This window comes from Equus asinus, chromosome 21, assembly GCF_041296235.1.
Source record: "Equus asinus isolate D_3611 breed Donkey chromosome 21, EquAss-T2T_v2, whole genome shotgun sequence".
Classification (NCBI taxonomy): domain Eukaryota; kingdom Metazoa; phylum Chordata; class Mammalia; order Perissodactyla; family Equidae; genus Equus; species Equus asinus.
In genome coordinates, this window is record NC_091810.1 from 11,253,429 (window position 1) to 11,281,088 (window position 27,660).

General features: G+C 48.7%; 1 long non-coding RNA gene across 1 annotated transcript; it reads left to right on the forward strand.

Annotated features, from left to right (window-relative positions):
• The first annotated feature begins 639 nt into the window (after nt 1–639).
• On the forward strand, nt 640–27,647 carry LOC123279554 (uncharacterized). Its single transcript, XR_006517667.2, has 5 exons — nt 640–764; nt 1,884–1,945; nt 2,032–2,237; nt 22,882–22,998; nt 25,369–27,647. It is a non-coding gene; the product is annotated as an uncharacterized lncRNA (long non-coding RNA).
• Nucleotides 27,648–27,660: the final 13 nt, after the last annotated feature.

Below are 27,660 nucleotides of genomic sequence, written 5' to 3' on the forward strand. Positions count from 1 at the left end.
TGGTGGAGACTATGGCAAACTGGAGAGCACCTGATTACATGGAGGAACCTGCACTCATTTCCAGGCAGCTGTTGCTATGCAGGAATGCTACCCCAGGGTGGATAAAGCTTTGGATATTTCAAAAGAAATTGATAATTTTGATTTTTAAACAAAGACTTCACATTTTTAAATGTTGGCAACTTATTCAAATTTTTATAAGACACTAAGTGGGTCATGCAAAAATAAGTCTGTAGGCTGGGCTTGTTCTGTGGGCTCCTTTCATCTGAGAAAGGGCCCTGTCATAGTGATTACAGTCCTGAGAGGAGGGGGATGGACGGACTGAAGGTCTTAGCACTTGTCAGTTCTTCTTTTTTCTTTTTTTTTTTTCAGGAAGATTAGCCCTGAGCTAACATCTGCCACCAATCCTCCTCTTTTTTGCTGAGGAAGACTGGCCTTGAGCTAACATCCATGCCCATCTTCCTCTACTTTATATGTGGGACACCTGCCACAGCATGGCTTGCCACGTGGTGCCATGTCTGCACCCGGGATCCAAACCGGCGAACCCCGGGCCGCCGAAGTGGAACGTGTGCACCTAACCGCTGCGCCACCGGGCCAGCCCCATGTCAGTTCTTTATTAAGCTCACAGAGGCAGCAGGATATGAACCAGACAGATCCAAGGCTTCTATTCTAGCAGGCAGGTTGCCATGGCACAAGTGGGCATGCCAGTCACTAACAACAGCGCGGGCACAAGGCACAGCCCTCCACGGAGCCAGGCACCATGCCAGGTGAGGTCACGCCCCAGTTTCAACCCTCGCAGTGGCCTTGCTGTCCCCACTGGGGAAGGTGAGGCGACACACCTGCTGATAGACTTGCTTGGTGGCTCTGGAGAGGAGAGGCCTGCACAGCAAAGTGTGGCTGGCCCCACTGTGGCACCAGCACTCCAGACTCAGCCCCTCAGGGCTGGTGGACTTCGGATCTGCACAGAGTGTGGCTCGGCCTGCCGTGAGGATCAGCAGCCCCGCAGTGGGAGCTTGCCGGACGGGCATGCCACCGTCCTTCCTTCCAAAAACTTGAGTCGGCTTACACTATGGAGCAAGACTGAAGGACACGCGAAGCCTTGTGTCCTAGTTGGGTGGCTGTTCTCACGAGACTTGAATGGTTTTGTCACTGTCATCCTTAGCGCTCTCCACCCGTCACTTACCTTCCCTGTGGCTATGAAGGAGGCGTCTCCCAGCCCCTCAGAGAGCGTCCTGGGGAGGCTGTGAACGGGGATGCAGCGGGAACGGCAGAGCTGTGGGTAGCCATCTGCTCACAGTGAAGGACAAGCTGGCCTGCAGCGAAGAAGGGGCCCACCCATCAGAGAGGGGTGCGGATGGGAGCAGGCAGGGGGGGTCCCAGTGGCAGTGTCCCCTGGTTCCTGGTGTTTCCCCACCCCTATTTTTTATGAGACACCTGAATCTTTCTAATAATCAGCCTTTTTTTAAATTTATTTTTTAATTTTTAAAAATTTTGGGAAAACACACGACATAGAATTGACCATCTTAGCCATTTTTAAGTGTCTGACTCAGTGGCATTGAGCGCATCCACGTTGCTGTGCGGCCGTCAGCACCATGCATCTCCAGAGGTTTTCCATCTTCCCAAACTGCAGCTGTGTCGCCTGAAACACCAACTCCCCCCTCCCCCAGCCTGGGCAGCCCCGTCCTACTTTCTGTCTCTAGGAGTTGGATGACCCTAGGGACCCCACAGAAGTGGAATCACACAGATTTGTCCTTTGTATCTGGCTCGTTTCACTGAGTGCAATGTCCTCAATCTAATAACTTTCCTTTTGCCAGAGTAACTTCAAGCAGAGATTCTGTCGCTTGCAATCAAAATGACACTAATCTAGTCCTTATGACTTTTTTTAGCAATTCAACTTAAGCTGTAATATAGAAGAATGCTGAAAGAAATACAAACACCTATGCATAAAGTAAGTACCTTTTTGTCATGAAATGCAACTAGTTCAGTCACTGCCTGACGGAATGTTGACTTCTCTTTCATTTTCTTCTTATTTAGATGTCAGTCTCACGTCTTGCGTGTGGTCTCCCGGCCTGCCACAGTGCCGTGCCTGGCTTTGTTCCGGCCACAGACAGGGCCAGGTGCGAGGAGGGCTCTCCCTCGGGATGCACGGTGGGCCACAGTCTCCGCCACGCGGCCTCAGTTCCACTCAGCTTGTAACTTGTCCGTCCAGGCGCAGGTCAGACAAGGCTGGACCATCCTCGGTGGGTGTCTCTTTTCCTCTCTGCCCTTGGCAACTCTCAGGGGCAAAGACTGCTCGCTAGATCTCCGACAGCTTCTCCATCTTCAGCACCTGGCTTTCGGCTGACTTGCCGGTTCCCAGTGCCGACGGGTCAGATACTTAAGCGCTGAGTTGTGGGGCAGTCACAGTGGCTGCTGCCCAGTCTGGGGCAGGCGGGGCTCTCCAGGCCTGGCTGGAGACTGTGCCCTGCACCCGCCTGGCCTGAGTCCTCCTGTCTGTCTGGACCTTGTCTCCGGCCTGCCCCGCCTCAGTAGGAGGTGGAGGCTAGTGTCCAGTGGATGGTGCATCAGGCCTGGAGTCCAGCAGGTATTCAGAGGACTCCTGGCACCAAGGTCATGTTTGGATTCTGTGAGGGTGGGGGGAATCAAACCAGGGGCTTGGTGGGGTCAGCTGGTGCAGGGGACCAGGCAGGGGCCGGTGATGAGGCAGCTTAAGGGGTTAGCTGCTGTGAGGTGGCTGATAACTCAGAGCAGCCCCTCTTTCAGGAGAACGGCCCTCAGCCCAATGGCAGCCGCTTGCCAGGGGAGGGGTTATGTTGCCTGTACACAGTCCCACAACCAAGGACTGACCATGCTGGGGTGCAGAATGCTGGCCCTCAGGGTAGGAACAGCTCTGTGCTGAGACCCACCCCAGAGCTCCATGGTCATCCAGCCCTGCTGGCATGCACCCTCACCCCCTGCTCTGCACTATCCTGCATCCCTCACTTCCTTTGGAAGCCAGGTACCTGAGGGTACTGTAGATATTCAGTAAGTGTTCTTGTTTAACCTGAGGGTGACTGAACGGCTGTGAGGATTTGTTTTGCAGAAAAAAGAGAATGCCTTCTGGGAGGTTGTGATCGCCAGATGACCAGCCCCCAGCTGCCGTTGATGCCCAGAAGTCAGGCTGCCCAAGGGCTTCTCTGGAGTGAGAGATTACCCGCTTTGTTTCTCTGAAACTCCTCCTGCCAAGCCCTTAGCTCTGCTTTCTTCTCTTGTTAAGGTGGATTTGAGAGAACCTATCCTCCCGCCTTCTTGTTTTGGCCAATTCGAATAAAGCTTTCTCCATCTCCAAGCATGATAGCTCAGTGATTGGTTTACTGTGCATCGGGCACATGAATCTGAGATTAAGAGGTTCAGCATTGCTTTCTTCTACGAGCTCTCCCTCAAAAGTTATGTTCACCTGAATCCCTCCTCAGCCTCTGCTTCCAGGAAGCCCTGGAATAGAGCTGGGCCGGGAAGGGAGAAGACAGCAAAAGAGAAGCCAGGTTAGGAGTTTCGAATCTGAGAGGGGCTGAGACTGGGAAGGTGCTGGGGTAGGGCAAGGCCAGAGCTGGGAGGGGAGGGCAGGTGAGGCCTCATCCTCAGACAGGAGTGGGGTGGGGCTCCATGCCCGACAGCCCCTGGGGCCCCTCCTCCCAGCTCAGGCTCCCGGGCTTTGACGCGAGTGGTGGTTTGCAGCATCCTTGCCATGTGTGCTTCTCAGGTAGCCAGGATGGTTTAGGTGGATGTGGATGAACGTCTTCTATCTCAGTAGTGATGCCTTTATGTTCATAGATGTCAGCAAACAATGACTACCACGCCCCGAAGTTAGGGTTTCAGGGCCATTATCCTTTAGGAAGTATTGAGGGAGTGTTAAAGAGGAATATTCAATGACACTTGTTAAAGACGGTCAAACAGACTGTATCTAGTCCCTTGTGATAGGCGTGGGTGATGAGGATTATTTTGGGCTGGTTACTTTTGAAAACTGCAGACAGGAAAGAGACTCTGAAAGGTAGAGTTTCCTTGTCCTTTGTTAAGAGACATTTACATTTGTAGAGGAAATCTCCATCTGTGGGGGTGTCTCCCTCTCTGCACCAGGAAGAAGGGGGGATGACCTTATCTCTAGAAACTCTTAATGGGGAAGCATAGGCCATCCTGACTTAATCCAATCTGATTCTTTTCTAAAGTTATAGGACCACCCAATAACCAGAACCCACCTGCACTGATACCATTTTAACCACTTTTTTTACATATTCTTTCCTTTGTCTTGTAAAGAGATAACTCACATGCCTATGCCTTAAATTTAGCCCTACGCTCAACCCATGTTTGCAGCAGCTCTTCACTGCCCATGGGTCCTGTCCCCATGCTATTCTCTAAATAAAAGAGCCCTACTGCCAGACCTTGAGAGTCCAAGAAATCTTTCTTTTGACTCCTTGACTCACTGAGTCCGCATCATGGGGACCACTGCAGTGGCATTTGACAGTGGGGGAGAGTGATTGGGCTCAACTCCAAGTTCATCCTGAGCCAGGGGAGTCACAGCCCAGGGGCAGGTGGGGGCAGTGGATGGACAATCTCTAGGCAGAAACATGAGGGGCGGGGAGGTCCCGGCTGAACTGACCTCACAGGATTCTTTCTAGAGGCAGGCAGGGGTGATCAGACACCACCTGGGGGCCGAGGAGAGGAACCAATCAGATGTCCAAGTGAGCAGATGCTGGGGGCGGGGTGGGGGAGGATGGGTTCTGGTGAAACTGACTCAGCAGGGTTCTTGCTAACACTCGATTTGACCAGGAAATGCACGGAGAGGTCTCAGAGAAGTTTTCAGGAGCCTAACTAGACTTTGGTTTGGTCAAGCTAAGACTCTTGGTCAGTAAACAGGGAGTGAGAGCAAACAGCTCTGACAGTGGCATGTGGCTGCCGCACACATGTGGGGAGCAGTTGGCAATGACCCTGTGTGAGCAGGCGAGCGCGCCCCCCTCCTCCTGCCTGCAGGAAAGGGGGGCCCCCCCCCCCCGAGCTCAGCTCCCATGAGGCCTTGCTGCTTCCGGGGCTTCGGTCCCTGATACTGAATTCCTCGTCCGGGGCTCGAAGCAGCACCGGGGTGGGCATTTGTGTGTAGGGAGGCTCCCTCACCTACAAAGCCGGCCCAACCCCAGGCCGGCCAGCCAGCTGTGGTGGCTCCCCCCAGGCCCACCCCCGGCTCTGCCCTGGCTACCTCACTTACAAACCAGCAGTGGCCCAGATTCTTGGTCACTCCCACAGTGGTTCCACGCTCCCCACCCCTAGGAGATCACCCCTGTCCTTTTGCAAAAAGAAAACCAGAAAACCGAACAGTGCCCACGTAGTTCCAAGTATTCAGAACAAAGAAATCTGTACTGCTTCTTTAAGAAAAAGGAACAGCTCCCATCATGTCAGCAGAAAGCGGGTGGTAGAAGCTTAAAATCAGGCCCAGCGCAGCTCATTGTGTGCAAATATCTGTGCCTGTGGAAGGTACCCCTTGAAACCCGGAGAGGGGCGCAGATCAAAGGCACCGGTCTCTCCGAACCCAGCCTTGCAGCCTCAGAATAATTAGTTCTTACAATCGGGAAGCTTGGAAGGGCCGCAGAAAGGGAAAGAGGGAGAACCATAGTCAGGGAGCACCCGCTGTATCCAGGCGGGAGCAGCCCTCCCGTAGCCACCAGCCCCTGCCTCCAGCGCAGTGCACGTGGGGGCTCTGGGGGCCTGGCCACGGGGAGCCAAGCACCCAAGTGCAGCCAGCTGGAAGTGAGATGTGCTGTCAGTGTCCAGTACACGCTGTGATTCGAAGACTTGGGACAAGAAAATGTAAAACCTCTCATTAATAATTTTTCCATCAATTACATATTGACGTGACGATATTTTAAATATATACAGTAAAATCAAATACATTGTGAAAAGTAATTTCACCTGTGTCTTTGTACTTTTTAAAAATGTGGCCACCAGAAGGTTTAGAATCACACGTGTGGCCCTCCTGTTTCCACTGGTCGCCAGTGTGGGGGCGGTGCTGGAGGGCGTGGACCACTCCTGAGCTCCTGAGGACAAGGGCGGGCCGGGCACCCTGCGCCCGTGGGGCAGCGTTGCCTGGGCTCAAGAAGCAGCCCCCGCCAGGCCCTTCTTGGCTGGGAGCTGGGGAGACTCACCTCTTCTCTCAGGCTCAGTTTTCGCTTCTGCTCAAGGGATAACGGTAGTGCCTGTCCTCGAAGGCTGTCGTCAGGATTAGATGAGATTCTTGTGTCAACAAGGTTGAGAGGTGACGAGATAGACATGCAGGGAGGCGTTCCCTGTGGCTGCGTAACAGGTGGGGGTGACACTGAAGGCGGTGGGCTGAGGTGACAGTTCACAAACTTAAGGAACAAGGACGACTGTCAGTGGGTCCCGTGAGGGGCTTTGGCTGGGATGGGTGCAGGGGATCGGAGGCTTGGGCTGGAGCCAGGCTGGGCCTGGCACCCTGTCCCCACAGCAAAGCCCTGATGCACACATAGCAAGCCAACCGTCCACGGCAGGGGGGAGGGCTCCTGCGTCCCCACCAGCTCTGAGTCCTCGGTGAGCAGGCAGGGCCATTTGTTGGAGAAAACAGGCTTGGCTCTGTGGGAGGACCGGCAGGAAGCATTTGATGAAGGGACAGCTGGCCGGACACGGTCTTTCTGTAAGAATCGCGCTGGGCGCGCTGGTCGGTGAGAGCTCTGTTGCATCCGACACACTCGCCAGCTCCTAGCCCTGCCCTGCGAGAGGCAGAGAACTAGCAGTTCTGAGCATGAAGGACTGGACACATGGGCACACCCCTGCGGTGCAGATGACCTTGGTCTTGTGTCTTTGAGGTGGGTGAGGGCATTCCCAAGGCCCGGCCAGGCAGAGGCACATGGAATGTAGCGCCCTGGGCCTGCCCTGGGTGCCGCTGGTCCTGAATTCTGCTCACGCTTCTCCCCCACGATGTGCACTTTCGCACTTGTCTCGTTATTTTCCACCTGCATTGGTCTACACCTCGAAGTGGGAAAGGCAGTGTCTCCCAGAGGGGGTTGAAGTGATGAGCAGACAAAAGCAGAGGGAGCGGGAGCCCCATTCGTCTTTTGATTTCAGCAGGAAGCACCATCTCACAGGGGCCGGGAGGACCACGTGCAGTGGGAGGTTCCATCCAGGACAGCCAGGAGCAGCCAGCTGTGCTGAAATGGAGAGCGTGGCCCATCCAGGGGCAGCTGAGCCCAGCTGAGGCTGATGGGGAATGTGGGCTCGCTGTTGCCAGGCCTTCTTATTTATTGAGAATCTGGAAATCTAGATTTTTGGGTCACATCTAATTTTTCTAAGTATTAGCAATAGTTCAAGAATGATGACGTTGATGATGATGATGACAGCATTATGTGGCCAAATGAAACAAAACTGTGGGATGAATTCCTCTGTGACCTTTGGACTGCAGGTTCTGACCTCTTGAGTAAGCCATTTTCAGGGTTTGACCTGGCCTGGAACCCTGCACCCCAGCACAGGCCCTGAGGGCTGAGTCTAGAGGGCTCTAGTCTGGTCTACTCTGGTCTGGACTGGTCTGGTCTGGAATGGTCTGGTCTGGTCTTGTCTGATCTAGTCTGGTCTACTCTGGAGTGGTCTGGCCTGATCCAGACTGGTCTCGAGTGGTCTGGTTTTGTCTGGTCTGATCTGGTCTGGACTGCTCTAGCTTGGTCTGGTCTAGTCTAACCGTTATTGCACACTAGAACTTCCAGAGTAATTTACAATAATATTAATAATAACAGATATCCTTGTCTTATTTCTGAAGACAGAAGAAGTGCCTCTGATAGTGTTTCAACATGAAGAATGACTTTTGCTTTTAATTTAAGTTAGGTGCGTTTTCTCACGCTATGGAGGATTTTTGTTTGTTTCTAGCTTGTCAACAGTTTTGTTAGGAATGGATATTGGATTTTCATAAATGCCTTTTGAACATCTGTCTACAGCAGAGGTCAGCAAACTGTGGCCCAAGGACCAAATCTGTGCGGCCAGTTTTTATACAGCCACTTGTGAGCTAAAAATGATCCTTATGCTTTTAAAGGCCCGTTAAAAAAAACAAGACAGAGCAAAATGAAAGCAAAATATTCAATAAAGGTTGTATGTGGCTTTTAAAGCCTGAGGTATTTATCACCTGAGCCTTTAAAAAAACAAGTTTGCCAGCCCTTCGTCTAGATGATCACATGGATTTTCTATTCTTTGAATTGATGTGATGTTACTTTTAGAACTTTAGTTACTTTTAGAAAAGACAGCACAGAAAGATAAAGTCAATGCTTAGAAATAAGGCCTATGGACATTTTGGTGGCTATTACTGACGTGATACTGTTAATGTTAATATTGACCTGTCCCTGAATTCTTGGGCCAACCTTGGATTTTGACCAAAATTCTACTGGATTTGCCATGCCCAGAAGAACAGAATCAGGGTCCACATTTCAGAAAGCGAGGATCACGGGCATCTCTAGCTGTCAGGGCAGAACTTTGAGCCTCAGTCTCCTAAGAAGGATGAAGACATCTGGGCAGATGGCAAGCATCGCATTGTGTGTGGACGTTTTGCTGTTGCACTTTGTGCTTGACTTTTTGGTGGCTTTAGCCCTTGGGCAAATGGTGTCATTGACTATTTCCCAAACTTATTGACCGTGGGGTTGAGGACATTGGTTTCGCTACTCAAAGGGTCTCTCACTGGTTTCCTGGGAAGGAGACAGTAGCCAGCAGAGAGCTGGTGCCCATTTGGCCAGCTGGGGTATGTCTGGATTTTCCCTATGAGGACCAGCCTATACGGTCAACCGTTATGGTATCTGTCCTAGGGTCTGAGTCAGAAAGTTGTCTCAACCCTTGCTGCAGTGAGTGAAGTCAGGTGGGCACTTGTTGGGTCAAGAGGCAGTGTGGGTGGTCAAGGCCTGAGACAGATACCAGGATGTATATGGTCAGAGTTGACCAAGATGGAGACAGTGACCATCGTCCATCCTCCATGTCTCTGTTTCGGAAGAGGGCTGTCGATATTTAATGTGATGTTGATTGCGTTGCTGTGATATAGAGGGTCACCCTCCATCTCCCTACAATTCGATAAAATGCACAGTCCAGGCATGCCTCAGTGAGCAGCATGTGTATTTGTATGTTTGTGCATATATGCGATGTGGAAATTGTGGAAAGGGCTAGGTCCGTCCTCTGCTCCAGGATAGGGACAATATGCAGGGGGAGAGAGAAAATTAAAAAATGGAACTCATTCAGGGGAAGCAGTAATTTGGGCCCAGAGGCGAGCACAAGAATGTAAGCCCCTCAGTAATTACAGACACCTTGGTAGTAGTGTTGATGGGGCTATGGATTTCCGTAGAACTTAGAATAAGTGTTCAAGTCACTTATCTATATATAAGAAGCCAGCAGATACCATATGGCATCCAAGTTACTTTTAGAAAAGACAGAGAGCACAAAAAGATAAAAGTCAGTGCTTAGAAATAAGTCCTGTGGGGGCTGGCCCGGTGGCGCAGCGGTTAAGTTCGCATGCTCCACTTCTCAGCGGCCCGGGGTTCACCGGTTCAGACCCTGGGTGCGGACATGGCACCGCTTGGCAAAAGCCATGCTGTGGTATGCATCCCACATATAAAGTAGAAGAAGGTGGACACGGATGTTAGCTCAGGGCCGGTCTTCCTCAAAAAAAAAAAAAAAAAAAAGAAAGAAAGAAGCCCTGTGGACATTTTGGTGGCTATTCTTTTAGGCTTTTAGTTATGTTTGCAGACAGACACTCTAAGTTGGCTGGAGATAATATGAGCTAATAGAAGAGCATATATAATGGCTCCACCCCTGGCTCCTGGCACAATGCTCCTAAACCCCTTGTGAGTTCCTAAGTGATAAGAACACGAGGAGCATCTTTTGCTCCATCGAGGTGACTCTGAGCAGGCTCCTGGATGGGGGCTGGTCTCCAGAAAGACCAAGCCATGATTAGAAGCTTGGAACTTTCTGTCCCACGCCCCATCCTCCAGAGAGCAGAGAGGGGCTGGAAATGGAGTTAATAATTGATGGTGCCTATGTGAGGAAGCCTCCATGAAACCCCAATAGTATGGGGTTTGGGGAGCTCCCAGGTGGGTGAACACATCCGCACCAGGAGGGTGACGCACCCCAGCTCCACGGGGACAGCGGCTCCTGTGCTCAGGAGCCTCCCAGAGCTCACCCTATGTATCTCTCCACCCGGCTGTTCATCTGTATCTTTATCACATCCTTAATTCCACTGATAGTGTCAGTGAGTGTTTCCCTGAGTTCTCTGACCCACCTTAGCAAGTTAATCGAACCCAAGGAAAGGTTGTGCCCTCTAGAGCTGGTTGGCACAAAGACAAGTGGGTTGGCAGAAGCACAGATGACAGCCTGGACTTGTGACTGGCATTGAAGGAGGTGGGGCAGTCTCGCGGGACTGAGCCCCTAACCTGTGGGGTCCGATGCTATCTCCAGGTAGACAGTGTCAGAATTGAGTTGAATTGTAGGACACTCAGCTAGTGTTGTAGAGAATTGCTTGGTGTGGAGAAGACCCCCACACACTTGGTGACGGAAGTGAAGTATTCTGTGTGAGTAGTAAAAAAGACACTCAGGTGGAAAACTGGGTAGGGTTTCCTTATACATTGGCCCACTCAACACCCATTCTCAGTTACCTTCTTGGTGGTCTACAGTAGGAGCTAAAAAGAGGAACATTTTTTCCCAGCCTCCCGTGCACCTGCGCGGCCGGTGGGCCACACGCCCAAATGCCGTGAGATCCGAGGAGAAAACTTCCTGGTGTATATCTCTTTTGAAGAAATGTCTGTTCAAATCCTTTGCTCATTTTTAATTGGGCCATTAGTCTTTTTATTGCTGAATCGTAACAGTTCTTTTTATATTCTGTATACTAAGCTCTAATCAGATATATGATTTGCAAATTTTTTTCCAGTTTTGTGGGTTGTCTTTCACTTCCTTCCTTCCAAGCAAACACTTTTAATTTTGATGAAGTCCAATTCGTCTATTTTCTTTGGTTGCTTGTGCCTTAGGTGTCAAGAAACCACTGCCTAAGGCCAGGCCACGAAGATTTATCCCTATGTTTTCTTTGAATGGTTATATAGTTTTAGTTCCTACATTTAGGTCTTGTCTATTTTGATTAATTTTTGTATATGATATGAGATAAGGGTCTTGATTCTTTTACTTTCAACCTGTTTGTGTCTTTTCATTTAAAGCGTGTCTCTCATAGATCACATATAGTTGAAACATGTTTTTTAAAAAATTCATTCTGCCAATCTTTTAATTGGAGTGTTTAATCCATAGACATTTAATGTAATTACTGATAAAGCAGGATTTATTTCTGCCATTTGCCTCTTTGTTTTATATATATCTTTTTTTTATTCCTCTGTTCCTCCATTAATGCCTTCATTTGTGTTATTTTTTAGTATGTCATTTTAATTCCTTTGTTGTTTCTTTTACTATATATTTTTCGAATTATTTTCTTAGTGGTTGGTTTAGAGAACACAATATGTTAATTTACAACAATCTAGTTTGGATTAATACCAACTTCATTTCAATAGTATACAAAGAATTTGCTCCGATATAGCTGCATTCGCTCCCCTCCTCTGTGCCGTTTCTGTTATACAAATGATTTCTTATACACTTTGTTCCCATCAACACATCGTTTTATAATTATTGCTTTATGCATTGTCTTTTAAATCAGGTAAGAGAAAAAAGAATTACAAATAAAAAAATGCATTTAGGGCCGGCTCCGTGGCCGAGTGGTTAAGTTCGTGCGCTCCGCTGCGCGGCCCAGGGTTGGGATCCTGGGTGCGGACACGGTACCACTCGTCAGGCCACGTTGAGGTGGCGTCCCACATCCCACAACTAGAAGGACCTGCAACTAAGATATACAACTGTGTGTGTGTGTGGGGGGGGTTGGTGTTTGGGGAGATAAAGCAGAAAAAAAAAAAAAAAAGATTGGCAACAGTTGTTAGCCCAGGTGCCAATCCTTAAAAAAAAAAAAAGGAAGATTGGCAACCGTTGTTAGCCCAGGTGCCAATTTTTAAAAATAAAAAAAAAATACATTTAAGTGTCATGTATATTTAACCATGCAGTTACCTTTACTGGCACTTTATGTCTTCATGTGGACTCAACTTCCTGTCCTTTCATTTCAGCCTGAAGGAGCCCCTTTAGTATTCTTGTAAGGCAATGAAGTCTGTGTTTTTGCCAACTGGGAATATCTTAATTTCTCCTTCGTTTTTGAAGGTAATTGGGTTGGATATAGAATTCTTGGTTGAAATATTTTTCTTTTCACACTTTGAATATGTCATCCCACTGCCCTCTGGTGTCCCTGGTTTTTGATGGGCTGTTAATATTATTGAGGACCCCTTGTACACGTGATTTGCTTCTTTATTCTTGCTTTAAAGAGTTTCTTTGTCTTTAACTTTTGACAGTTTGATTATGATGTGTTTAGGTGTAGATCTTTTCACTTTATCCCTTGGAGTTTGTTGAGCTTCTTAGATGTGTAGGTTAATGTTTTAAATCAGATTTGGGAAGTTTTCAAGTCATTTTTTTCTTCAAATATTCTTTCTGCTCCTTTCTCTCTCCTCTCTTCCCGCTTCTTCCTGCTGATATGCCTGATAGCGTCCCCAAGGTCTCTAGGGCTTTCCCTTCATCCTTTTTTCCTTCTGTTCCTCAAACTAATCTCAACTGACCTATCTTCAGTTTTGCAGGTTTCTTTCCTCTAACTGTTCAAGTCTGCTCTGGAGCCCCTTTAGTGAATTTTTCATTTCCATTGTCATTTGAATTTCCAGTTGATTATTTTTTTCTGTCTTTTTACTGATATTCTCTATTTGGTGAGACTTTATCCTCGTAGTCTCATTTAGTTCTTTAGACATGGCTTCCTTTATTTCTTAGAGCATGTTTAGAAGAGTTTAATTAAAGACTTTGTCAGATAAGCCCAATGTTGGGCTTCCTCAGGGATATTTCCAATAATATTTTAAAATTAGAATTAACATTTCTAATAATATTTCTAATAATATTTTAAAATTAGAATTATTAGACATTTAAAATTAAATAATATGGCATCTCTGGAAATCATATTTTCCTCCCACCACAGTTCGTTTTTGTGGCTTTTAAAAAATTGTTGTTGTTTGTGACTTCTTCTCAATGAATTTGCTAATGTTTGTATTCTTTGTCGTGTGGTCACTGAATTCTCTGTTTTGTTAGCTTAATGGTCAGCTAATGTTTGGCCAGAGATTTCCTAAATTCCTGGAACCAGTACGTCTCTCACTCTCTGCTGAGGGGCTCTGTGTGTGTTGTGGACGACCTTCAGGTAGTTTACAGCTCCATCTGAGCCTTCACTTCCTGCTTGCGAAGATCCTCTAAGTTAGCCAGAGGTGAGAACTTAGGGCCTCCTCAGGTCTTTTCTGAGCAAGTGCACAGGCCTGAGCTTACACGCCATCTTACTCACCTGCATGGCCTTCTAGATTCCCAGTTCTCTGTTGGTTCGGTGTTCCTACACACATCTCATTCCCCAGCTCTCCCTTTGAAGCTTTTTTGGTTAACCTACTGTTTGCCCCAACTGTTAACCCCTGCTCAGGCATCCACAATGTTCAACAGTTGCCTGTGGTGGTTGTCGACAATAAACTCTAGGAGACAGGTTGTTTGCACTGGGTGAGCAGTGAGTCAGTTCAAATAAAGACAGTAGGGTCTTCCAGGGAACTGTGGGTAGGCCAGATAAAGACGATTCTCTGGGAATGGGTCTCTAAAGGAGCTCCCAGCCCATTCTGCCCCTCCATGGCTGCCGGGCTGCTGATTTTACCATGATGGTGGGTTATTGGCTTTCAAGGTACCATGGAGCTGTGGGGAGGGAGGGATGCACAAGGATGAGTCAAATGCCACACTGCTTATCGTTCTACTGAGATTCAGCCTTTTTCCTGATTAAACGTGCTTCCGATTGCTGCGTGCCTTTGGCTGATTTCCAGTTCTGAAATGTTGATTCTGACCATTTCTGCCCGCATTCTCATTGCTTTTATGAAGAAGAGAAATGTTGGAGGTCCTTACTCAGCCATTTTCACTGCTGCCACCTCTCTGAGTGAGTTCTGACTCTTACATTATGTACAGTTGTGTAATCAGTTTGGTTTCCCAACAATGGTGGCTAAGCGGCAGCAAGTTGGAAGGAGAGAAAGGGGGTGCTACAGCCATGCATTCTTTATCACGGGGAGTGTCCCTTCTCCCCATTTCTTTTCAAGCTAGAGAGACCTTTTTGGATGTCAGAATAGGAATTGAGCTGTGTTGAGCCATGAGAGTCAGGAAAGGCCTGCCTCCCAGAACTTCACTCTCTGTACCTGCTCCATTTAATGAGTCCTGTGCTCTGAAACCCCCTGCCACAGGCCTGGGCTCTGTTCCATTTGGAGGGTGATAGAGTCTGTGGCTCTGGCAATTAGCTGGCTCAGTTTTCTGTCCCTGCTCTGGAGACCTCCCAGCACAAGCCCCCTGCTTCTCCCTGTCATCTTCCCATCCTACACAGCTGGGTGGCAGAATAATGACTTTATTAAATACATCCTGCACTTAATTCCCCGAGGACTCAGTCCACTAGGAAAGACTAAATCTGCCACCAGCAGCCTCACAGCTGGTTTAGTCTTGTCTGCACCGACCTGGATAAGGGTCCAAGACAGATGCACACTGGCTGCTCTTCAGGCCTGCCCGAGTCTGTGGGTCTGGGGCCTGACCCTGGAGGGAGCCCACCGTCCTCCATGTACAGTGAATAAGCCATCTGGATTCTGCCTACCTGTGTGGGCTGGGACCCACCTCTGAGACAGGTGGGGTTTGGGGTCTGGGTACCAGTTAGCATCTGGAGGCCTGGGAAGGGTCTAGGATAAAGGCTCCATGGCCCTCTGAGGCTTCCATGTGGGAGCTGTGGAGTCTGAGCACACTCCTGAGCACTGACAGGAAGGGCAGAGGGAGGGTTCACAGAGTCAAAGAGGGAGGTGCTGACAGGGTGCAGGAGGCACGCCTGCAGGACACGCCTCGGCAGAGAAGGCCGTGGAGAGGCTTCCTAGAGGGCATTTGCCATCGGGCATGGGAGCGAGGCTGTTTACATCTCTAAGCCTGAACATGTGTTGTTTCTTGGGTCTTAACCTTCTCATCTCTGAAATGGGGACCGTGATCTTCCCCTTCGTGGAGTCCAAGGTCAGGAGAACCAGTCCCTTATTAAGAATCAGGGGTTGGACTTTCCAAACAGGGAGCAAATGCAGGTGAGAAGCTGTACAGGCAACAGCCTTGCTGCTCCATGGTCACTCGACGCTGCCTCATTGTCTTGTTCTGGCTCAAGGCTCCTGTGTCAGCCAGGACTCCTCTGGCTGCAACGGGAAGAAATCGGACTTCAATTAAGCAAAGAGCAGACTTGGTTGGCATATGCAGCTGAAAAGTCTTGAGAGTCCTGCTCGGGTGTGTTTGGCCCAGCCTGGCACGTGGAGCCATCAGAAGTGGCTCTCCGCCTCCTCCTCTCTCCTTGCCTCTGCATTGGCTTCCTTCTCAGGCAGGCTCACCTCACTTTGGGTTCCCATGGCCACAGCCTCCACTCTACCAGCTCACCAAACCCAGGGGGAGTGGGGACAGGGCCGGGGAGGGACCTCAGCCTCTTTTATACTACGCGAAATGAAAGTAGGGAGTCATTTCCTCAAGAGATCAGGGAGCTGTTACCGGAAGGATGTTGGGCAGGTAGAATCATCAGGTGCTGTATTAGCCTGCTTGGGCCCCATAACAAAATGCCGTAGACCGAGTGACTTCAAATGACAGACATTTATTTCTCACAGATCTGAGGCTGGAAGTCCAAGATCAAGGTGTGAAAAGTTCAGTTTCCTGTTTTTCTAAGACTGGCCCTGAGGTAACATCTATTGCCAAGCTTCCTCTTCTTTTCTCTCCCCAAAGCCCCCCAGTACATAGCTGTGATCTTTGTTGCAAGTCATTCTAGTTCTTCTATGTGGGACACCACCACAACATGGCTTGATGAGCGGTACGTCATTCCACGCCCAGGATCTGAACCGGCGAACCCCAGGCTGCCGCTGAAGTGTAGCACGCAAACTTAAATAGCTGGCCACGGGGCTGGCCCTGAAAATTCAGCTTCTGGTGAGAATTCTCTTCCTGGATTGCAGGAAGCCACCTTATTGCTGTGTCCTCACATGGTGAGGAGAGAGAAAAGTAGGCTCTCTAGTGTCTTCTCTTCTGAGGACACTAATCCCATCGTGGGGGCCCTATCTCATGCCTCGTCCCGCTGCAATCGCCTCCCAAAGGCCCAGCTCCTGATCCCATCGCATTGGGAGTTAGGTCTTCCACATAGGAATTCTGGGGGGACACAAACATTCAGTCCGTAACAGGTGCGCACTGCATGGCCGTGACCGGGTCCCACTGCCCAGGCTCCGTCCAGTCTCAGCTTTGCATCCGTCTTATGGCTCGGCCCAGTGCCCGGTTTTGCTGAGGGCAGGGCGGTGAGGTCTGTGCTCCTCCTCCTCCTGGCCGCCTTCTCCCAGCCAGACCTCACTCCCTCCTGAGCTGCTGTTCTGCAGGGCAGATCTCGGCCCCAGAACGCCTGCACCCACCCTCGACCCTGGCCCGTCTGGTCCTCAGCTGAGACTCGGTCTGCTGTTTCCCATCCAGGTCTTGGCTAATCCATTAACCTATTTATTCACGTATTCTTTTGTCTATCCATTCTTTCATTCAACAACTCTCCATTGAGCCACTAAGATAAGGAAGGCGCCATCCTAGGGAATGGGGAAGTTTAGACAAATTGGTCTCCTGCGTCTCCAAACCATGGGAAACGCTGGCCAGGCCCCAAATTAACCAACCCATTTAAGAACAGGTTTTGGAAGTATGATTGCCATACAATGAACTGCACATAATTAAAGTGTGCAATTCGATATTTGACATAATAAATACCTGTGAACTATCATTCCCATCAAGATAAGAAGCATATCCATCACCTGCAAAGTTTCCCTATGCCCGTCTGTCATTTTGTCATCCTCTCCCTAACCACAGGCAACCATCGATCTGTTTTTGGATAGTATAGATCAGTGTGAGTTTTCTAAAGTTTTATCTAAAATGGAACAAGGCAATATGTACTCCTTTTTGTCAGGTTATTTCACTTGGCATCTTTTTTTTTTTTTTTTTTTTTTTGCTGAGGAAGATTTGCCCTGAGCTAACATCCATGCCAATCTTCCTCTTTTTGTGTGTGAGTCGCCGCCACAGCATGGCCACTGACAGACAAGTAGTGTAGGTCTGTGACCGGGAACTGAACCGGGGCCACTGAAACAGAGCATGCCGAACTTAACCACTAGGCCACTGGCCGAGCACTCATTATGTTGAGATTCATCCATGTGTTGCACGTACTGGCAGTTCATGCCTTTTGGTTGCTGACTGGTATTCCATTGTCTGGATGGACTAACAGTTTGCTTAGTCGTTTACCTGCTGATGGATTTGCATTTGCTGGGAATAAACAAGTCAAGATTGTGAAGGGACAGGATGGAGACCTGACAGCTTTGTGAATTGCAGGGTTCTGGATCCTAGCACAGAGAAGGCCCGAGGGCTGGGTGTTTGGAAAATGTGAGAATGTGTTCATCATGGACTGGTGTTTTCCACACTGTGTTCTGGAAGAAATGTGTTTGCTGTCAAAAGGTTTGGAAAATTCTCCCTGTTCTTGGAGAATCACAATCTATATGAGCTTGTTAAAGACTCTGAGAAATCCTGCAGTAAGGAAAATCCAGTGTCTGATAGACTTTGGTGATACAGTCTCCTGCCCGCCTTTGTCCCAGCGATGGCGGACGAGCTCTCGTGGAGGCAGCTTGAGGAGCACAGCCCTGGGTGTGGTGCTGCCAGCACAGGAGGGACGGGCGCCCACTCTCAGATCCGCCACCCCAGCATGCTGGCACTTCACCCACTGGGTCTCACAGGCACTCACAAGTGACTTACAATGTTTTGATTATAAACATTTCAAGCACACAGAAAAACGTTGAGAATAAAATGGCAAACACTCATGTAAACAACGCACAGTTTGTCATCATTCCGCTTCTCTGTGTGTTTCAGGGTTGTATGTGTGTGTGTGAGTGATTTAAAGAAGTAACACTTTACCAACATAGTTCAAGCGCCCTGAGCGTCAGTTCCCCGTCCTGCCCTCTCTCCCTCCTTCCTAGCAGAAACCACTATCCTCGACTGGCTGCTTCTCAGGTCAAGCATGTCTTTATTCTTTTACTGCACACATTCTTGCATCTCTAAATAATATGTAGTCCTGTCATGCATGTTTTAAAATTTCATGAATGATGCCGTACTATACATAAAATTCTGCAGCTTGCTTTCTTTTGCTAAACACATGTTTTAGATTTAACCATGGCTCTTGAATTTTAAGTGCTGCCTAGTATTCTGTTGAATGAACAGACCACAGTTCATGCTCCATTATCTGCTTGGCGGATGTTTAGGTTGTCCTCATTTTGTCTATAATAAACACAACTGCAATGACAATTTTCGTGCACGTCTTCCTACACGTGTGAGATTTACGGGTGGAATTGCTGGGTCATGGGGTAAGGGTATCAGTAATTTTGCTTAGATTTGCCCAAAGGGCAGGAAACATTTATACACTTATTTGCAGTGTAAGAGAGTTCCAATTTCTCTAAGTTACCACCAACACTTGATGTTTCCAGACTTTTTCTGACTTTTAAATGTCAGAAAAATGCATGGTCCCCAGTAGGAGCTCAATAAATATGTATTGAATGAAAGGAAACACTGTTACGTATCCATCTCCTCGGTTACCGTTGATATGCCTCTTTCGGTGTGTTAGATGGCCATCCCACTTCCCTCTTCTGTGAATTACTTGCTTATATCTTTTGCCCATCCTTTTGTTGGGTTGTTTGGCATTTTCTTTCTGATTTGTAGCAGTTCTTTACATCTTCTGAATAATGATCTTTTGTCAGTTATGTGCATAGCAAATATCTTTCCCAGTTTGTAGCTTGGTTTTTTAATTTTGTTTATTGTCTCTTTTGTCTTACAGAAGCTTTAAATTTTAATGTACACAGAGTTCTCAATCTTTTCCTTTGTATTCTGTGATTTTGTTTCTTATTCAACAAGTCTTTTCCCACCAGAAGTCATAAAGGTATTTTCCTATATTTTCTACAAGTCTTTCCTTTTTCTTTAGCATTTAATTCTGTAAGGTATTTTTTTTGTATGTTGTATGACTTGAATTAAGGATTTCATTATTTTTTTCTGCAGGGATAACCATTTTTGTTTTCTGTCACCTCTCCCCGCTGATCGGCAGTGCTGGCTCTTTCCTTCTGTGTCCGTGCTCTCTAGTCTGTCCCTTTGGGCATTTCTCTTACGGCACCAACATCTCACTGTGTAGTTACTAGAGGTTTGTGGGCGATCTTAATAACCGTCTGGAGGGCTCCCCCACCTTTCTGTTCAGAAGTGTCATACTGTTCTTAGTGCTTTGCTCCTCCACATAAATTTCAGGATTAGTTTGTCAGGTCCTATAAAATTCCCTATTGGGATTTAATTGAGATTAAAGTAAATTTATAGGTCAATTTGGGAGAGTTGTCATTTTTATGACATTGAGTCCTCTCACCCAAGCACATGGCATATCTGTCTAATTTCCTTTGATCTTCTTTTATGTTTTTCGATAAAGTCTTATAATTTTCCCCACAAAGATTATGCACATCTTTTGTTAGATTCCTTCCAAATCCTATAAAAGTATTGTTATTGGTGTCTTTTTAAAATTAAACTTTCTGCTTGCTGGTTGCCGTGGTCTAGAGACCCAGTCTGTCTCTGTGCTTCGCGTCACATCCAGCCGCTTTGCTCGACCCCTGTTCTGTCGCGTCCGGCTGTTTGCAGGTCCCCTAGGGCTTTCAGTGTAATGATCTCACATTTTGTGAGTAATGAAAACTTTCATTTCTTCCTTTCCAATCCTTATACACTTAATTTCTTTTTCTTGTCTTACTTCAGAAGCTACGACTTCGTACAGAGTTGAATAGAGGTGGTGATAGTGGGTGTCCTTGTGTCTCTGACTCTCACACACGGTTCTAGTGTTTCATCAGTAATCGTGACTTTGTAGTGGATTTTTCATATGTGCTTCGTGTCACACTAAGGAGTTCCATTTTATTTCTCTTGTTGCGCATCTTGTTGAGACTGGGCGTTCAGTCATACGAAAGTACTTATTCTACGTCTATTCAGATAATCCTGTGGTTTTCCTTTGGCTTATTCAGAATAAGTATGTTACTAGTTGTTTCTAATGTCAACACTTACATTGCTGGAATGGAGTTATTTTGGTCACGTATTTGGAGATAAATATCTAGAAGTGGTCCAGGGTTTTGGAGGGTTTTTTTCTCTGTGGAAATGAATGAAGACCAACTGCATGAGAAGAAACAAAAGCTATTTATTCAGAGTTTTCGGCAGCAGGGAAGTCAGCTGTGGTCACTCAGGTTTTGGCAGAGACGCAAAGGCAGGCAGAGCAGTGGGAAAGCTTCCTTGTGGGAGGAGGGGAAGGCTCAGGTGGGCCCTGCGGGCCAGGGCAACCAGAGGTGGCCAACCGGATGAGGAATCCTCCTGACTGGTTAGGGGTGCACATTTGGCTTTCTCTGGTTGGTCCAAAGTTGGAAGCGGAGACAAAATTAGGGAATCTGTGAGTTATTAATCAAGTCCTGGCTATTTGGGGCTGGTTACTCTAGGGGTTCTTGTTTGGTTTCCTGGGCTGGTCGCTGCAGATTGTGGGTCTGAGTTCTGTCTTTGTATATGGTGTGACTGCTGTGTGTTTGTATATTCAGTCTCTTCCCTCCAAGGGGTCTCAGTTTCAACCCCATATCTGCTCAGGGCTTTTACTCCTGCCTCTGTCAGAGCGTCGGAATCTGAGCCCCTGCTCCTCTGACACCACCTCGCCCCCACACCAGCCTCTCCTGCCACAGCCTCCAGGTCTGCCCCTCTCCTCCATTGTTTCTGCGCTGGATTTCACTTTGCTTTTAGTCTCTAGATCTTGGCACTCTCCCCAGCCCCCCATTTTCTACCAGAAGCGTCTTTTAAAGGAAAATTTGTTATATTTTCTCTTCTGTTGCCGTGTTTGCAGCAGGGGGATTTCCAGGTTTGCAGTCTGCCAAATTGCTGGTACCAGAAGCCTCCAAGCATCTTGTAAACTGGGAAGCATTTTCATTCATTTTTTGCTCAAAAACATTCATTAGCTGTGTCTTGCAGAGGGCTCGAGTTGGCAGCCCTGCTCAGGATCTGGCCCTCAGTCTTGTTTTTGTGCAAAATGAAACTGAAAACAGTTTTTTCAAAGTCATGACGTAACCGCTTTATAGAGAGCATGTCCTTGACGCTCACCAAATATTTAGAATTTATGGTAGATTACTTGCAAAAATATCCACAGTTCTTCCCTTCCCCATACTCTTGCCCCATTGCGATGCGATGCAGCCCCTCCCTCCGGGCAGAGTCCATTGCCCTGACCCTGGACGGGCCTGCGGCCTGCTTTGGCCAGGAGAAAGTGGCAGAAGTGACAGTGTTCTGGTTCCCAGCCTGGGTCTCAAGGGTCCTGCACATTCCCACTGTGGCTCCTGGAGCTGCCCGGCTGCTGAGAGAAGCCGCCGGGCCAGCCTGCTGAAGGAGAGACAGGCGGAGCATAGCGACACCGGGTTGCTGCTGCAGACGAGTGAGCAAGCCCAGCGAAGGCCAGCCGAGCCCAGCCCAGACCAAAGACCTACCGGCTCAGCCCAGCCCAAATTGCTCGCCTAAAAACTCATGAGCTAAATAAACGGTGGTTGTTTCAAGTCACTCACTTTGAGTGGTTTACTGTGCAGCAAAAGCTGGCCGACGCAGGGTCCTTGCCTGCGCGCTGTGTCTGTCTGCAGTCTGCAGCCTCGTGTCCCCCAGACCTTGTGCTGGGTCCTGGGTGCCAAGCCTGGGGAGAGTGAGAGGAAGCACTCAGGTCAAGTGTGACACTGCCTGCCTGAACCCCAGGTTGGTCCTGGGTGGCACAGAGGTGTTGCTGTGGGCATTTGGCTCTATGGTGTGATAACGGGAAAAGTGAGCCTTTCACCTCCAGGGACCAGGGAACAGGAGTGGGAGTGTTTGCAGAGACAGGAAGGAAGGTCCCCAGCTCGCCTGGAAGGGCAGCGGGTGGGGGACTGGCTGCAATTGTGGGGTGCGGGAGAGGTATCAGGTTGGGACCCAGGTTCTAGCCCCAACTCGGATGCTGACCTACTGTGTGGCTTGGGAAGTCCTATCTCTTCTTTGAGCCCAACTTTTGTCATCTAACAACGAAGGGGGTTGGGAAGAAATGCTGGTCTCCAGGCCCCCAGGAGGCTCAGAAAGCGCAGTGGTGAGAGGAGCATCTGCTCAGCTGGATGTCCTGTGTGCTGAGGTTCTGCCCAGCTCAGGGCTGTGCGGTCTTCTGTTGGGTCAAGAACCCAGGCAAGCTATTCCTCCTTTCCTTCCACTCTGCTGCCTCTTTCCTTCTCCACTATGGCCTGGTCCCTGGAAACTTGCTCCCAGGTGGCTGACAGCCAATCCCTGCATGGCGTCCTTGGGATGCCTGGAAATCCCACCCAAACCTTTGACTGTTGGGGGCCCAAGCATCTCTCCTCCTTTTATAAGTGATCTAGGAAGACTGGGGCATCATCAGGACCACATGGACTGATTCAGACTTTCTGGAATGTCAAGTTTCAAGAGCCTGGTCCAGGGCAACCACTTTAGAATGTTATCAATCAGACACATTTGGTGGCTATCAACAGAAACCCAAATCAAAACTACTTAAGAAGAAAGAGAGTTATTTTATATTGGCCTGAGTTACTTAAAGTCCAAGGGTAGATCTTATCAGGCTTCAGGCTGCAAAGATGCTCTGGTGCTCAGAAGACCTTGCTCATTTGTCTCCTCCCACAGCTCGGCTCTGCTCATCCTTTCCCAGGTCATGGCCGAGTGGGCTATCGGCTGCTCCAGGCTCCCGACAGGGCAGGCGGAGAGCTCTCCTCCACGACCGACTGAGAGGCATTCCTGGGGGTGAGTTGAGGTCTTGTACCTATCCTCGAACCAGTCTCTGACCAAGAGGATGGAAGGAGCTGAGGGTCAGTTGCACTTGAACCATGGCTACGGGTGGGGAAGGGGGTTCTCCAAGGAAAGTCAGGGCTGGTGCAGACGAAGAGGGAAGGATACTGGGCAGGTGGCAGTGACGGATGTCCTCCCCTGGGGCCTCTAGATGCCTCGACGTCCTCCTGGTTTGGTCCTATATGTCTATCCCGGCTCAGGTGGGAAGGGAGGAAGGTTAGGACACAGTGTAAATAAGTAGATAAGTCAAGAGGAGATCCACTCTGGTGGATGTTGGAGAGGGCTCCTGGGTGGGAGAGAGGGCCCTATGGGAGCTAGGGAACAGGACTGCACTGACTGCACCCCCTGCCTCCACTGTGTACACTCAAATTCACCCCCTTGAGGAATCTCTGGAAAATGCATACCTGACCTCCTGCTGAAACCCCACTGGTGGCCACCCATTGCCACCTGTCTCCAGGGTAGAAGGCAAGCCCTCAGTGGGCCCGGCTTTGGTCCTCCTTGCTTATTAACCCTCTCCCTGAGAGGTTTCCCCCAGCCCTGCCCATCCTATGCTGGGTCCTTGCTGTCTCCCCATCTGGAGAAGAGGAAGGACCTTGCCATCAAACCCACGCAGCTCCCACCACCACTTAGCCGGCGGAACCCACGCAGAGTGAGTCATAATGGTGGTGCATCCTAGGTGCCAGGCATATGCCTGCAGGGCTACACCAGGCAAAAACCACAATCCTGTATTCTTATTGTTGTTGATTTTAAGAGCTAGGAAGAGGCCCAATTGTCTGTTTTCAGTAGGAAGATCAGCAAACCAAGACCTATCTGCAGTCAGGGTAGTGACAGAGGAAATGTCCTCTGTTCCCTTGTTATGGCCACTGCTGGCTGAAGGATATGGGTTATGGTGGAAGACAGGGCAAGGAGAGGGGGAGGCAGAGAGAGGCAGGAGGGCAGAGAGAGGTGGCATGAAGGCAGAGAGAGGTTCAGAGAGGCCGCTCCCAGAGGAGCTGCTCAGACACACCCGGTGTGCCTGGAAAACCATTTTATGTTTGAAACAATACCTGAACCCTGCTCATTGTGCCCAGTCAAGCAATGGAGAAGTTTGAGAATAAAAAATGAATGTCCTCCTAACCCTCCCTCTGCCTTTTTGTATTCCTCTCCCTGAGTTAATCATTTTTTTAAGAAATCTGTTTTTGTCCTGACCTTTTTTAAATGCACATACATATACATATATAATTGTAGTTTAAAAAATAAATGGGATCACATTATATTATTATCCTATAATTTGATTTTTTTCACTTGACAGTATGCTTCTGAGATCTTTCTAAATCTCAATGTACCTTTATCACATTCGTTTTAAGAACATGCTAGAATTTTCTAACAATTCCCTAATCGATGAATAGTTAAATTGTTTCCAATTCTTTCTTCTGAGTAAAAGATATCTGTTTCTTTGTGTGTGTTTGCACGTGCATGCATGTGTGGGCGCACATGTGTATGCAGGCATGTATGCGTGCATGTGAGTACATGTGCATGCGTGTTAGTGTGTGTGCATGCTTGTGCGTGCTCAGTACCTCCTCTTCACTTCTTCTAATAAATCAGGAGGCCTGCCTTGGCAGCTGTCTGACCCTGGCCTCCAAGGCGGTGGGCCTGTGCCTTGGACATGACCCCATGTGCCACTTCAGTGTGGGCTCTGGAAGGGTCTTGGGCTCACCTGGGCCAGTCAGGGTCCCTCTGAAACTTTATGTACAGAATCGAGTTCACTGCCTGTAGGGAGGACCCCCGGGCTCCAGCAAGCCTGCCTCCTGGTGTCAGCAGTGGAGACCCGCGAGGGTAGTCAGAGAGCCCCCTGTGCCTCTCGGTGTCTGGATCTTGTTGTGCTCGAGAGCTGCTCCTTTATGCCCTCTGGGTTATGTGAGCCCATACATTCCTTTTCCTCCGTAGGTCAGCTGGTGGGTCTCTGCACTTATTTCATGCCTACTTTGCACCTAGTACTATTTCAGGGTAGAAAGGACAGACAGAGTCTCTGCTCTCTTGGCACTTGCATTCTACCGGAGGTGGAAAAAGCAATCCATAAGTCAACAAATGGGTCATTGAGTCACCTTCTGATAATGGATGTGGTTTCCTGGGATAAGGTCCCAACTGAAGGTGATGTTTGGGAAAAGAAATGGCTGTTGCAACTGGCCTTATGGGCAGTGATGGCTACAGGAATTCTGCAGTTTCCTGGCTGCTTTCGACTGCTCAGGGAGGTTTCCAGGAAGATAGCAACAAGCTTAGGGCTGAAAATCTCAGCTTAAGGCACAAAGAGTTAGCTTCCTGAAAACCATTTCTTTTCCTTTGCAGCTACAGGGCTGATACAGCTGAAAAATAAGCCTCCAAATTTGATCATGGGGTTGCAGAATTTCAACACAGACTGAATTAACAGCCATGACAGATCTGCTATACAAATGCTGGGGCTCTGGTTGGAAAGAAGAGGAACTCTGAGAATTGGAATGGGGGCATCTTATTGAACTTGGATGAGTCTGAAATCAGCTTCTTTTCTCTGTCTGAAGAGACAAAACTTCAGTCTCTTGAAAACTCTTTAATGACCTCACGTGAGCCAGTTTCCTAGCAAGAGAGTGACATTTCTTCTCAAGTATGACCCCTGTGCCTCTGGTTGCCTTCAGAGCCTAGTATGCTCCAGGAAACAAGGTCAAAATTTGACCCAGGAGGAGGTAATTTGTGGCTTCATGGAGATTCTTCTGTGACCAGTTGCTAGAGGAAGAGGAAACTTGGTCCTGATTCACAGATCCTTCTGCATGATCTGGTGGCACTTCCAGAGCCCGGAGGCAGCAGCACCACACGGAGCCCGTGTGCCCATCCTTATTGGATAGAGAGACAGCCAGAGGTACGGATCTCTACTCATTCATGGGCAGCAGCTAGAGCTTTGGGGCTTGGGAAGGACATGACCATAGGATTGATGGCAAAGAGGTTGGAGAAAGAGGTATGTGGGCAGAGTGTGTGGGCAGGTTTATGTCCCATGCTGCCCATCCAAGTTACCCACTGCAGAAGGGGTCCCTGGCCATCAGGTGGTCACAATGATGCGTTCTGTGAATGTCAGCCAAACTCTTTCTGCGGACTCCAGTTTGTTTCCCACTGAGATCGTATACAAGGAAGCCACACGTGGGCCTGACAACATGGACTTTCCTTCGCTGAGGCTAACTTGGCTACTGCCGCTACTAAACACTCAACTTGTCAACAACAAAGGCTGTTACTAAGACCCGGGTGTGGCACCATTCTCTGTGTGGACTATCCTGTCACCTGTTGACAGATTTATTATACTGGACTCTGTCCCTCACTGCCCTGTGTGAAACAGATGTGTCTTCTGGGTATGGATTTGCCTTCCCTGTCTGCAAGGCTTCTGCCAACAATCCTATCTGTGGACTTACGAAAAATGCTTTATTCATCATTGTGTTGTCCTAAACAACATTTCTTCTGGCCAAGGGATTTATTTTTACACAAAATATATGCAGCAGTGGGCTCATTCCCATGGAATTTTTACTGATTTACCACCTACGTAATCACCCAGAATCAGCCGATATTGCAGACTAAGGGTCAGCCAACTTTTTCTGTAAAGGGCCAGATGGTAAATATTTTAGGCTTTATGAGCCACACAGTCTCCATCACAACTACACAACTCTGCTTTTGTAGCATGAAAACAGCCAGTGACAACATGGAAATGAGTGGGCCTGGCTGTGTGTCAATAAAACTTGATTTACAAAAACAGGCAACAGGCCATTTTTGGCCCATGGGCCGTAGTTTGTCAACCCCTAATGTAGACTATTGGAATCGCCTATTGAAGACTCAGTTGTGGGACCAGCTGGGAGCTTGTTGTCCTACAGCTTCTGGTATATGCTTCAAACCAGCGACAGAAAGATGGTGCTGCTTTTTCCACAGCCAGAATCCCTGGTCCAGGAATCCAGGGTGGAATGGGAGTGGCTCCCTGAGGCCCAGGAGCACATTTGTAAAGCTTTTATTCCCCATCCCTATAGCATCAGGCACTGCCAGTCAGCCACCATGTTCCTCAGGGGGAAATGCTTCCGACAGGGGCCACAATAGTGGTTCCATGGGACCGGAAGTTGAGACCGCCACCTGGCCGTTAGGAGCTCTTCATGCCTCTGAGTCCATAGGCAAAGAAGGGGGTTTCCGTAGGCTGAGGTGATAGATCTTGTTTCTCAAGGGGAAATAGGTTTGCTTCTCCAAAGTAAGGAGAGGAAAGATTATGTTTGGGGCCCAGGAGATTCTCTGGGTATTTCTATGTCTTGTAATAAAAGTGAATGCAAGACTGCACAAGCCAGTGAAATCAGGGCCACTGGAACTCAGCCCCTTCAGGCAGGAAGGTTGGGTTGCTCCATCAGTAAAGAACCACACGGAGGGGCTGGTTGAAAGAAAGGGGACTTGGGCCGGCCCAGTGGCACAGTGGTTACATTCACACGCTCCACTTTGGTGGCTGGGGATTTGTGGGTTGGGATCTCAGCATGGACCTACTTGCTGCTCATCAAGCAGTGTTGTGGCAGGCGTCCCACATACAAAATAGAGGAAGATGGGCACAGACGTTAGTTTAGGGCCAATCTTTCTCAGCCAAAAAAAAAAAAA